Source organism: Eucalyptus grandis, chromosome 11 (genome assembly GCF_016545825.1).
Source record: "Eucalyptus grandis isolate ANBG69807.140 chromosome 11, ASM1654582v1, whole genome shotgun sequence".
NCBI lineage: Eukaryota > Viridiplantae > Streptophyta > Magnoliopsida > Myrtales > Myrtaceae > Eucalyptus > Eucalyptus grandis.
Genome location: NC_052622.1, coordinates 38,412,510 through 38,425,931, shown reverse-complemented (window position 1 = coordinate 38,425,931; position 13,422 = coordinate 38,412,510). Strand labels below are relative to the sequence as shown.

Here is a 13,422-nt window from a genome sequence, read left to right as displayed (position 1 = left end):
AGCCTAATTCTTAGGGCTGACATGGACACCATTGTCTTATGTGGTATTACCGACATTGATATGGACAATTTTTGTAATATTTTTAAAAATATATGTATTTTTTTATAAATTTTCTAATCTTTTCTTTTCTTTTCTTTTCTTTTCCTACCGTTTTGGCAACCCTCACTATTGTGGGCAAGGTTGACAAAGGCAAGAAAATAATTCAAAACTTTTATAAAAGATTCAAAATTTTCTAATTAAAGATGCAAAAATGATCTAAATTAGCGTCAGTTGTGTCACATAAAATGATCGGTATCCATGTTAATAATTTTCTGTCAATATTGGCCGGAATGATTATGTTGTCAAATTATCAAAATGTTTGGGACTAAATTTACCAAATTGAAATGTTTAAGACAAAATTAACATCCATATTATAAGTTTAGAACTTTTTTGTAATTATCTTGACGTAATTAGTTTTTTGATAACTTACAGAAATGATGACCTAAAGATGAGTGAGCCAATAAATCTCTTCCAGGGTAGTAAGAGAAATGATGAAAATAAAAATAAAAATAAAATGTAGGGAAAGAAAATAGGGAAAAACAAATGAAAGACATTATCGTAAAGACGGCGATTTTGGCAAATAAATACATAATCTAAAATCCAATCAGCTCCTTTAGAGATTTTGTCTCCGAAACATAATACTCATGCTCTAATATTCTTCTCTTAGTCTGCTTACTAAGAAAAGATGAACCAGTTTGATTTTATTTGATAGTCAATGAAGAAGAGAATTTGCTCGATCTCTCTAAAATGCAATACTCATACATCAATGGTCAGTAGTTCACATCCCTTGGGGGAGCAGAGCCCTTCGCTAGAATTAAAGGAACAATAAATAAATAAATAACGAGTCCATGCTTTGTAGATGCTCGAGCTCAAAGCAATACTTAAATGAATAAAATAAAGTCCTGGGGTTCGTTGATTCTGGTCTCCTCGTTCTCGAGGATATTTCCCATCTATTTAGGCAAAATATAAATGTCAAATCGTAAAAGATAATCATGGAAAGATAACCTCTTTGGCGAATAAAGGGAGGATCCAGTTTTAATTCTCGAGGATCTTCCCCCAACACATGGTTCTCGTGCACGCGCGTACTCCCTTTCTCTCTCTCTCTCTCTCACTGATGGCTTTCTTTTTGTTGCTATGATTAGACAAAAAAAAACCCATCTGGTTCACCATCTAAACAAGGTAAACCCTCCCCAGAAAAAAGAAAAAAAAATCAAGAGAAATCACAAAACCCACATATCGTCACTCCCCTCAATTGTTCTGCATTTTCTGGGCATTTTCTTCATCTTTTTTCTTTTTGTTGGTGTGTTTTGTTTGTTGTGCCCATGGATCTGAACTGTTTTCCTGTTTTCCTAGGGTTTTATGGTGACTTAGTCTCACAGAACTTTTACCATGTGACTCAAGATCTTTGTATTGCTCTTTCGATATAAATTCCAAGCTCATTATGTCTCTCTCTAGGTGAAATACCACTAGTTTGTTGACCTGGGTCTCGTCTGATCTTTACCCCCTTTTCCTGACATCATAAGAATTTGAGAAGAGATACAAGGAAAATGGCGAGAGAGAAGATAAAGATAGAGAAGATAGACAACTTGATGGCGAGGCAGGTGACATTCTCGAAGAGGAGAAGAGGGCTGATCAAGAAGGCTCAGGAGCTCTCCGTTCTGAATGACGATGATGTGTCCCTCATCATCTTCTCAGCCACTGGCAAGCTCCATGAATTCTCCAGCTTTAGGTACTCAAAATATTAATTCTTCACAGGTCTCCAGTCTCTAGTTTTTCATCATCATATGATGCATCCCATAGAAATATTGAACTAACTTGGGACTTTCAATTTGGATGTGCAATCTGATCATACCTTTGGTGTGTGTAATGCAAGGGCGGGGCTTTGTGTGTGTTTGTGTGTGTGTGTGTGTGAGAGAGAGAGAGAGAGAGAGGGAGGGGTGGCGGGGGGGGGGATGGGGATTGCATAGTTGGGCATTTCGATCGTCTCTTGAGAGTTCAGTATGTCTTGGTTGAAATCCGTCATGGGGACGCAATATTTGGTTGCAATTCGTTCTCGAAGTATACTATACAGGAAGTTAAAAAAATTTGTAGATTGAAAGTCGAGATCTATTGTCTGACGATGGGAACGGTGATCAAAACTTGAAAAGAACAGCAAGAGTGAATATAAAGCACCAGCATATACCAGATTCATAACGCCCAAAAGGAGCAAGGAGGAGAGATGAAGAAATCTGAAATTCTAAACTAGAGTTAAGAATAAGATGCAGAAGACAGGTATCTGGATTTATGTATATATTGATATCTAGTACATGAACATTTTTATAGGTTTTATTATATGACTATTTAAGGAAATCAAATCATATATGTATAATCAAAAGCGACATAGAAAAATGAGGAAATATATTTCTAACATCCCGGTGCATAGAAGATGTCGACTTGAGTTTGAGTACAGGTCTGAATAGTCTTCAGTGGCTGAGACGCGGCGAATGAGGCAACTAAGATGTGGTGTTTGCGGGCGGCAGTCTAATGGTGGTGCTAGCTTCTCCAAAGGGCGCAACCTTTCACGTCTTTTTCTAGTGTGCTGAACACTTAAGGTAGTAACACATGTTTTCTCTCTTGCATTTCTTTCCCTCCTCCTCCTACGAGCTTTATTGTGGTATGTTTGTTTACACTTAAGTGGAAAGTGAAAAATATTGTTGTTTTTTTCATCAAAATCTAAAACATTATTCGAGTTCTAGAATTATGGGTATATAAGATTTTACATGCCAACATGTACATATTGTAAAATTTTTAGGAGTTTCAAATGTAAAAAAAGGCCATAATACGTGAATTACGAGATTTTAACTAAAGGAAAAGCAAAAAAAAAAATAAAGGTTGATCCAGCTAAATAGCTATCAGAAAAGAATTCGGCCCCAAATAATCTTGACCGGCCTTAATCAAGATTTTACAAACCTAGTTCAGCACTTTTACACAAATGGACCATAATTATACGAATATATACAATACTAAAACCAAAATGGGCATCATCCAGATTTACAATCATATTTCAACATGTACTGTACTGTACCCTTGGTAGTTGGCTTAGTTTTAACCACGCATAGAGCTACATTTCAACGAACGTCATTGCTATCTTTTTTTTCTTTTTTTGGCTGCCCGCCATGTATACATATACCTAAAAATTTGAATGTGACAATGTTTCAGAACTATGAACACATGTTTTGATGTGGATCCCTGCACTTTGAATCCCCTTTTTTTTCCAATTAGGTCAATGAACTCTAAATTCACTTTTTATTGGGTCGCTCTGATCTTTTCACGGATAACTAGAATCTAGGAACTGTTCATCCGACCTTCACCTCACCTCAACTTAATGTAAGACTCCACAAGAGGTCAGCTAACTTTAGGATGCATCATCTGGTCGACCCTTCAGCTGAGGGACTTCATCGACCAAGAAATCAAAATTTACCGGCTTAATGTTTAAAACAGAAACGTTCAGAGGCTTGATAGAGATTGGCAAAATTCCTACGTCTTATAAACACTTTGCGTCAAGTTTCAGTATCATTGTCTTATCTAAATCTTCCTTTGTGGTTTTTTCTTTATGTTCTCTTCCTGCAAATATGGAGGATACACTAACGAGGTATTTTCTCCACTCCAATAGCTCTGAGAAACCAGTCGAACCATGTTTTGCACTCCAGGTGAATCACTTGCTTAATTATGCCTTCTATATTCTCTGGAATTTGCACCATATGTTCTTGAAATGAGACACATATTCTCTTGAGGAAATCATTCTATTACGTTAAAAGGTTCCTCTTCGAATAGGCAAGCCTTACATTCTTTTTCCCTAAAGTATAATAGCAACATACGAAACACTGATATAAAATGAATTAAAACGAATTTCGCATGGAGGATTTAATATTTTTTTTCATTCTGGTTGTCTTTATCTTAGAACGAGGAGCAATCTTGAAAATGTTGCACAAGGAAGTAAATGATAAGGCTCACAACTGAGGTGTGTGCATATTTTTTCCGTGCTTGTTTGAGTCGTAACTATGTTTTTCTTTTCTAGTTCCTCCTTTTTGCAGATCAGTTATATTTATTTCCAGTTTTTATTACAGGCAGATGAGGGAAGAGGATCTGGAGGGGTTGGGCGTGGAGGAATTGGGACAATTAGAGAACAAACTCGGGGCGGGACTGAGCCTCGTGCTCAAGACTGAGCCTCGTGCTCAAGACTGAGGTTTCTTCATTAACTTATATTCATTTGGTTTTCATAAGAACCAAGAAAAGGGTACCTCATGCGCATTGTTCTCGTTTCACTCTTTGGATTTTCCATATTTTGGTCGTTCCTCTCTTTCCAGGAAGAGCGAGTGTCAACTGAGATTAACAAACTGCAGAGAAAAGTTCATGTACACTAACTAGACCCTTGTGTCCATCTTTCATTATAAACATTACGCGGTTAGGTCAACCCTCCAAAAGATATTTCCCATGCTGTGAACATTATATAACGTTAAAGTGCATATTCAAGTGGCGTGGGTTGGGCAGATTTAGATTTGTTGAATGTAACTATTCGATGCAAAGATTCTATCTGTTGATTTGAAGACTGTTTCTTTCCAAAATTGCACGAAGCACGTTTGATTAGGAGAACAAGCAACAGCGACAGAAAGTAAGATTACTTCCTGATAAACAATCTTACTTGTTACTAATAAATTGCCGTGCATTCTTCTTTTCTTCATAAGAAGTGTCAAAAGGTGGTTATTTCATTTCGGTAAATTACAGATGACAACGATGATGATTTTGCATCAACAAAAGTTGGTAACCATGAACTCAGAGGGCGATAATGCGGTCCTAGAGGCCGAAGGCATGTTGTTGGAGTCGGTCAACGGTCAACAACATTTCCGTCGGCAGCAATAGCGTTGCTTCTCTGGATGATGATAGCTCTCATTCCTCAAGTTAGGGTGAGCAAACAAGTTGAACTGATTTACAACAAAAGAATAAATAAAATATCTTGATGCAACTTTATTTTTTTGTTTCTTCTGATAATTAAATTGATACATTTAGGAAACTTAACAATTTTTAGCCCCAGCCTTTTGGAGTTTTTTTAGATCTTGTTATCAACTGCTATTATTGCAGGCGAGTTTATGCGTCGGACTATTGACATTGGATAACTTTTCATTTAGGTTTCCAGCGTGGACATAGGATTGTCAGAGAATTCATGCATGATCCTTGAAAAGAATAATTAACTGGTGTACAGAAATCTATTTTACAAAATCGATATATTAAGTGCAATGACTCATTTATTTAAATGATCATAACTAGCTACAGCAGTCCACCAAGTATACCAATTTTATGAAGTTATGGATAAATTTTTAATTTTTCCCATTTCGCACGAAGGATCAAGGCATGTGAATGATAGAATAGTAGGTAGCTAGACTGCACAAGAAGGATTTACCCCTGGCTTCTTGTCTGTGATTCAACTCATTATCTTCATAAATTCCCAGACCTTTTTTTATTTTGGCATTAGCCAAGTCAGTTTGCTCTTTGCAACATTAATTTCTCTGCTTATGTTATCATCTTGCAGGCTTCCTTTCCGAAGCTGAACTATCAGACAGCTAACTGGTGCGTCTTCTGCTAGCAAACAATAAAGGGTGGAAGCGCATTATTTCGATGATAAAAATAAAGGATTGAAGCCCGTGATTCAAATAGTTATGATTGAATTAGCGCTTATAAGCCAAAAAATCTTTTCCTCTCTCTTCTCTTTTCATTGTCTTCTTCAACCTTCAACCATGGGGAGGGTTTGAATTAGTCTCACCCTCCCCTCCATCTCTTTTGATTTTCTTCAAGCTGTTTTGTACTTTTCCTCCTCTTTCTCTTCTGATCTGGATCCGAGAGCTGTGCTCTCCCGATCTAGTTCTAGATTTGAGAGTTTGAAATCTCCAAATCTACTTCTAAAACCTAGGAGTTCTTCTCTCTCAATTTAAATCTAGGAGTTTAAAAATGTTTTCGATGACTCGATACCCCTATGCTCCATCCATGTATAGGTCCTTTGCCTCTAGTTTCAATGATGATCATAGGAGCTCTAGCATCTTGCTAAACTATGAAGATTTGCTCTTCCAAATGTTAGATATGTGTTTATTTAACCCATTTTGGTTGTCTCCATACAGCGATGACGCAGAGAAAGCCGAACTTAGGTGCATTTTGTAGTTATTGGAGAAGGAATTTCTGGCACGTGCTCATCACTAATGATGATACGAAATCTAGTGATTGACCGCCAATTATTTTGCTTGACAAATCCATTCCTTTGGAGTGAGTGTGTGCTTAACCTGCTGGTGGTTTGTTGATCCTCTTTGTTTTCTGAATTTGACTTCATTTTGTAGTGTTCTGGCCTTGTTCTGCTTGGATTTACTTTACCATGAAAATCTATGTACTTCTCATGTATCCTTTTTAAGTCATGAATACAAATTTTTTTTTACCAAAAAAAAAAAATTTATCACTTATTAGTCCCCCCAAAAATGTTTATCAGTGCATATACCTAGTTGATGATTCAACTTCTTATGTAGATATAACTGTGACAACAATTCTCCATCTGAAGTCTATCTTTGTATTTTCTTACTTGGTTTCCCTAGACAACAACATCAATACAATCTATATTAATTGTTAAGGTCTATTTGGAGCGAAAAATTATCTTTGTTGAAGAACATACTATTGACTGCTTGACATCTATCTACAAGTTATGCTAACAAGATATGTCAATGTCCATAATATCCATGCCCATAAAATACTAGCCCTTGAAACAGGTTTTGAGACGAGTACTGTTTTTCTTTATTCCTAAATAGTAAGTTATGAGTTATGAATATCAAATGAATGATGACCATATTGTAAACTATCAATTAATGGAAGGCATGGTTGGAGCAAAATATCAGAGTATTCTAGAATTGATTTTGAATAATGTCCCTTTCGAAATCAACCCCAACCTAAATTAGAAAGGATTCTAAGAACTGGGGTTCTAAATGGTTGAAGATGCTAGACTTGCAAGGATAAGGGATTACGAGGGTGCCACTTTATTAGCCGCATCACATCGCTTATGTTTTGTTTGGGAAAGAGGGGAGGGGAGGAAAATGAGAGATGAATATGGAAAGCTTGGTCTTTTTTGCGCTCCTTTGGGAAAAGTATGGAGTATGAAAATTGAGTGGAATTTTTATTCTGAAAAAAAAACGATGACAATTCAAATTTATTATATTTTTCCTTCCCTCTTGATGTCCCAGGCATACAATTATTCTCGGCGAGGAGAAAAGAAAGGGAAATTTAAAACTATTTCTTCTCTTTCCTTCGATAAATGCTACTAAATAGAGCCCTCGGAAATTCGCCTAGTTGCTACCTCGTCTCTCTCTTTGCGCACTTTTTTCTTTGTTTTTTGTTTTTTGTGGAGACTTCACCTATTGCAACCTTTATGAATTCAAAACATCGAGCCATCACAAATATGATATTAAAAAAAAATCAAAATTGTAAATGTTTCCAAGTTAAATGGTAAAAGATAAACTCTCTCGAACACACTCTAAGATGGTCTTATTTCTGTTGTGGAATACACTCGTGAATTTAGTCATTTTTTCAACACTAAGGTTGATTGCTTTTATTTACATTAGTATTGTGGGACTTCAATGTTTAATTAAGCTAATATGAAAATCTTCATAGCGGGTTAGATATCCAATATAGATTACTATATATGAAAATCAAGAAAATTGTTTAAATAATCATAAACCTATTGTACAGTCATTAATTTAGTCTTAAGCTTTTCAATTTGACCAATTTAGGCCTAAACCTTTTGATAATTTGCTAATTGGCCCTCACAACTAATTTTGGTTGAAAGTCACTGACATGGCAATCCAGCTAGCCCTAGCCACCTATGTGGCATAATCAACACTGACATAGACGATTTTTATAATGTTTTAAAATTACCTAAATTTTATCTTTATCTTTTTTGTATTGTTTTTTTTTTCCTAAAAGATGAGGGAATATATATGATTAATAGTTGACTAGTCATTGGCCAAAAGCAAGGGCTGTGACAGCCCTCACGCAAATCTAGCGTGGTCAGTAAGGGCTACACGAGCCTCACTTGTGGCCAGTAAGGGCATGTTTGGCAATATTCACGTTCTTTTGTTTTTCTATTCTTTTACTCTCCGATATAAAAAAGAACATAAATTTGTTTGGTAACATCAATTAATTTTTCCATTAATAGAAAAGTGGCTGGAAGATATATTTGGAATAGAAATAAGAAGTAGAAAAAAAAAAAAACTTCTTGTTCCAAGGAATAATTTTTAAAAATAAGTTCTTTTTTACTTTTCTTTTTTTTTTCTTTTCTTCCTCCTTGGCCCTTGTTGCCGCCTATTGCTGGCCAACCACCACCCCCTGCCGACCAACCGCCACCAGCTGACCACCCCCTCCGAGTGCCAATCATCACTATCGACGGCCACCAATAGACCACTACCTCCGGCCGTCAATCGTCGTTGCCAAACTCCGATCACCTTTGCTAACCGCCGTTGCCGACCACTGCCTCCCGCCACTACCGTCATTAGCCAACAAAGACAACGGCGGCTATCGACAATGGTGGAAATGGCAGTGGCAGGTGACGGCAAGGACAAATAAGAAAAAAAAATCTTAAAAAATTAAAAGAAATTTTACGTTATAAAAAAATTTGTGAATCGTACCAAACACATTCCTATTCTTTTTTTCATTTCAAGAATAGAAAGTTTATATAGTTACCAAATGCGTTCTTTTATTGAGAAATTGTTCCAAGGAATAAAAATAGAAAAAAAAACTATTTTTAAAAAGAAACTATTCCCCGAAACATAAGCATTACCAAACAGATTCTAAGGGTTACTAGCCATCATCAAGGCCTTGATGACCCTTTGGTAAGATGAATAGTGAAACAAAAGAAAATAAAATAAAAAATTCAGAAATTTTTTATAAAAAAATTACAAAAAATCAATGTCATTATCGGTTATGCCACATAGGACTGGCAATGTCCACGTCGTCAATTTCCAATCAAAATTAGTTAGAAATATAACATTGATAAGTCTTCAAAAGAATTAGGAATTGGTTAAATTGAAAAATTTAGGACTAAATTGACTACTGTACAATGGATTTAAGTTTTTTTGGACATTATCCCCATTAAAATATGTTATTCCCATGGAGCACATCTATATAGATAACTATGTAAAGTAAAGAGAACCTCCGATTTTTATTAAATCTCAATCATTTTTTTCATCCTTAAACATCTTCATTTACTAATTATCTATATATTGTATCCATGAATAACTAATTGTTAGAAGTTCTATCTCTCATAAGTTCCAATGTTAAGATTTAAATCTTTTTAATCCCACAAGAACCTTCTTAAACAAAGTGCAGATCCTAAAATATTTTCTCTTTTTACATATACAATTTGTTTATATTGTGTACTTTTATGAATAATTTCTTTTCATTATATAAATTTTTTAATTTTTATAACAATGATTTTTTGTTTAATGTTCCATATGTCAACCGTATACAAGCATGCAACTAAGGTGATAAACCACCAATTGAATCCCCACATTTGTTTCTAATAACTCCTCTGTAGCTGTAAGTCCCGTGTTGCCCATTAGTGTTCAATTTAATTCACCCTGATGGCGAAGGATCCCGACTAACCCAAAATGGACAAAAACTTGTAGTAGACCTTAAGGGAAGATCAAATTATCCTAGAAAAGTGACTTATCTCTTTATTATAATAATAATAATAATAATAATTAAATTATCCAAAAAGCCATAAACATTTTACACTTTTGCCAACTCAATCCTAAACCTTTCAAGCTAATTCAGTTATAAACATTTTCACATTCTGACTTACCAAAAAAAAAAAAAAAAACATTTTCACATTCTGTCAATTGAGTCAACCTGACCTTTCCTTAGGTAAACCAATTGGCCGAATGAACTCAATTGACAGATTTAAATTGGTAAAAGTGCAATAAGTTCATGACTTTTTGAATAATTTTCCCTCGAAAAAAAAAAAAACACACACACTCACTCTTTTTAATTAACAGTTAGTGGTTAGGAGATGAAAAGATTGACAAAGACAAGAAAAAAGAAAATAAAGGAAAGTGGGAGATTGAGTGAAGATGATGTTTGGATGCTAATAAGAGAAAAGAATGGAATTATATGCAAAAGGACATAAGTGTCTTCTTATGATTTCAAAATTTGAGAATTAACGAGGGTATCTATGGAAAATGAGAAAATTTTCTTTACAAGCTGCGCATATCCATCCAGGTCCCAATTGGATGTGCGAAAATCATTTTTGTTAATCAACACCAAGTGCCCAATTGGAACGATACTTGTCTTAGGAGGTGCTAGAGTGAGTGCCTGAGGCTCTCCAATTCCTCTGATGCATCCTAGTAGTTTTATAGTGTACCCTCTTTATAACTTGTGCAAATGTTTCTTGGATCGTTTTCTGCAATAGATTGTTTGTCATAAATTATGTTCTGTTCCATGACGGCTGAGTTGTCTACAAGTATCCACCACTATTGTCGTGGTGTAGGCATTTTATTGTGTGGATTCTACTAGATGGCAAATTTGTTTCATCTTGGATTTACTGTAGTACAGTTTGGTTTTAGCTCCTTATCATTCTATGGATTTTCTTGGTATTCTTATTGCTGAACTCCTCTTGGTACTTTGTCAAATGTTCATCTTATGGGGATGACACCGTGTGACTTGCTTATGGCCCTCTATCTCTACCCTTTATTCATACGAATCAAGAACTCGAGGAAATTCAAGAAATTTGAAGATGTCTAGAGAAGTCTTGATGTTCTTTATGGTAGAAGCTATCAGGTTCTTGTTATGGGAGGCTCAAATGTGTTGGAACAAGCATTTCAATAACACACGACTGAGCCTGTTACTCTTATGATTTTTTTCTCCACTTCCCTTACACGATGCTTGTTATCCGAGGCTTGACTAACGTCTGCTTATCGACCGTGAAACCTAATGTGGGACAATTTAAATGTGTAATTGATGGAAGATCCGTTGTTTGTAATTTCATATGATGCCTTCTTGTTTATGAAGGATTACACCAAGATTGCTAATCGAAACAATTCTATGATTCCAATGAAAGGAATAGAATATTCGTAGGAAATTGAAATGCCTAGTTGCTCGCACGATAACTATGCTCTTTTCTCTTTTTGCCTTTATATGAGGAGAGAGGAAGAGTGACCCATCCAGAATGAATTGTAATGAGCCAACCACTATCCCACCCTTCCCAAGATTCGATATCGGGTGATTTATGTGGAACAGAGGATGCGGTCATGTCACCTTAGCTCTATCCGCATATTGCAAGTGGGGAAGTTTATCCACATGATGTAGCTATGCTCGAGAGACAAGTTGGCAAGGGATTCTTTCTTGACATGACATGGCTTGAAGGTACGCCATTTTGCACAACACAGATTTCATGACACATTTATCCCTAAAATGTCCTGCTCGGTAGTGAATTCATAATCTAATTGAAGATTTTTATGGTTGTAATTAATTTCTTGCTTTCTCCAACATTTTCATCAAACGGTTAATACTTCAAAAGTAAAGAGTATTTTCTCATTATTATGCTTAACAAATGCCCTAAAATGCTCGTTGGCATAACCATGTTATTAACTATAAGTTTTGATAGAGAGATTCTTGTTAGATTCTCATTTTGATTTAAATGTTAAATTAAGAGTAAATGGAGAACGGTAAATCCCCCAATTCGATAAGTAAATATTACATCTCATCATGAATGGAAACCAACCCCTAGCTTTAGAGAGAGATTTTGCATCTTTTGAATTTTTCACTCAAATCATTTCTAATTTGACAGCAGGGTTTCGGACTTGCGATTGGGGCTTGGCCTATTTGGAAGTTCCCAATGCAAACTAGGCATATTATAGGCCTACTTTAAGCTGAGCCGTGTGTCGGCCATCTTTTAGGCATCATTTCTAACAGCTTTGTGTGAGAAAGCTTCTTGAATCTTGACGAGCACCTCAAGGCATTCTCTAGCTACTCTCGATCCGGTGGGTGCGCTGTCACGCAACAACACTGAACTAGTTCCAAATCCAAAAATATAGATCACAATTGATTTTTACATTTTACTTTTTACTTAACAAAAGTATCATAATTCTCACATTTCATTTTTTTTTCTAATTCAAGATATCTGAAACTTTCAATATATATAAATATTGATACATAGAACGGCATATATTTTTCATAAATTTTAAAAATTCAAATAATATTATGAATTATGACGGTATATTTTGCTCTGGCCTAATGCCCAACAAACAAGGGTTTCAATGGCAAAAGACTTATCAAGAAAGTGGAAGAAATTGGAACCAGTGGTCCGCAAAGATGGGCTTGATCATTCTACCAAAAAAAAAAGGCGGGCTTGATCATGACAGGAGGATTCAAAGTTTGATCCTCATCTGAACATGTGAGAGCTAATCTTGTGATGAACGAGAAAGCTTGAATTGAGGATTCTTCTTTAAGATCAATACTTCAGCCAATTGTAAATTTGATCATCGCAAGTCATCGTTTCTTTATTCCCTTTGCATTTGGTACTTAAATATGATGGATTTAATCAAACAATCTTGTTTTTCCGGTATTCGAAAACGGAATAAACCAAGGCAACAGCTTGGGTAGTCGCATCAGAACCTGTCCGCAAATTGACCTTGAAAAGGACACGTCGAAGGGAAGGAGCGACGAGTCAAGGCAAGAAGCCAATGAAATGTAGACAACCAAGGAGGTCGAGGCTCCTTTTTGGACATCATCACCAAAAGACCTTTTCAGAATGTAATCCTCCCGTCCACATGTCATAAATGGAACATAAAGGGCGCACCGAAGGAGCCGCATCGTCGAGAGATTTTCACATCGAGTCTTTTCAAAAGGGAGGTGAATAGGCCGAGAGGTACGTGGAACGTTTCAGTCCTTTCGAGGACGATAGAGGATAAAAACTTTCGGGGGGCTCAAAAGGGTTCTGAAGAGGCTGAGGTACGTGGAACGTCTCGGTCGTTTCAACCACCATAGAGGTACGACGTGTCGATAGGTTTATAGATTCTTGAATAAAATGTATTGCAGACTCGTAAAGGGACATAGAATAAGATATGCATATCCTTTCGTACGGTATTTTCAAAGATTGCTGTGTCGACCTTTGTCGGACGTCGATGCATTTCATACGTGTATTAGTGATTGAGAAGTGAGTTTGACAAGGTAATGTGATCGGCTCCTTGCAGGATAAGGGATGTTCGTGCTCGTGCTATGACGTGTTGAGTTACAATAATGTGTATTTGGAAAGACATGTAATACTGTACCACTATTTGTGCATGTGGAGATAATTATCTAACAAATTTAAAACCTATTGCA

At 36.0% G+C, this 13,422-nt stretch overlaps 2 long non-coding RNA genes across 4 annotated transcripts; both read left to right on the top strand.

Moving 5' to 3' along the window:
• The first annotated feature begins 2,013 nt into the window (after positions 1 to 2,013).
• On the top strand, positions 2,014 to 4,240 carry LOC120286132. Of its 2 annotated transcripts, XR_005547755.1 has the most exons (4): positions 2,014 to 2,630; positions 3,657 to 3,728; positions 3,980 to 4,039; positions 4,146 to 4,240. It is a non-coding gene; the product is annotated as an uncharacterized LOC120286132 (long non-coding RNA). The 2 variants fall into 2 exon arrangements; XR_005547754.1 differs by having other exon boundaries at positions 2,014 to 3,728.
• A 4-nt stretch (positions 4,241 to 4,244) lies between these two features.
• On the top strand, positions 4,245 to 6,472 carry LOC104449177. 2 transcript variants are annotated; one of them, XR_005547753.1, is made up of 4 exons: positions 4,245 to 4,690; positions 4,804 to 4,982; positions 5,606 to 5,643; positions 6,189 to 6,472. It is a non-coding gene; the product is annotated as an uncharacterized LOC104449177 (long non-coding RNA). The 2 variants fall into 2 exon arrangements; XR_726505.3 differs by having other exon boundaries at positions 5,606 to 6,472.
• Positions 6,473 to 13,422: the final 6,950 nt, after the last annotated feature.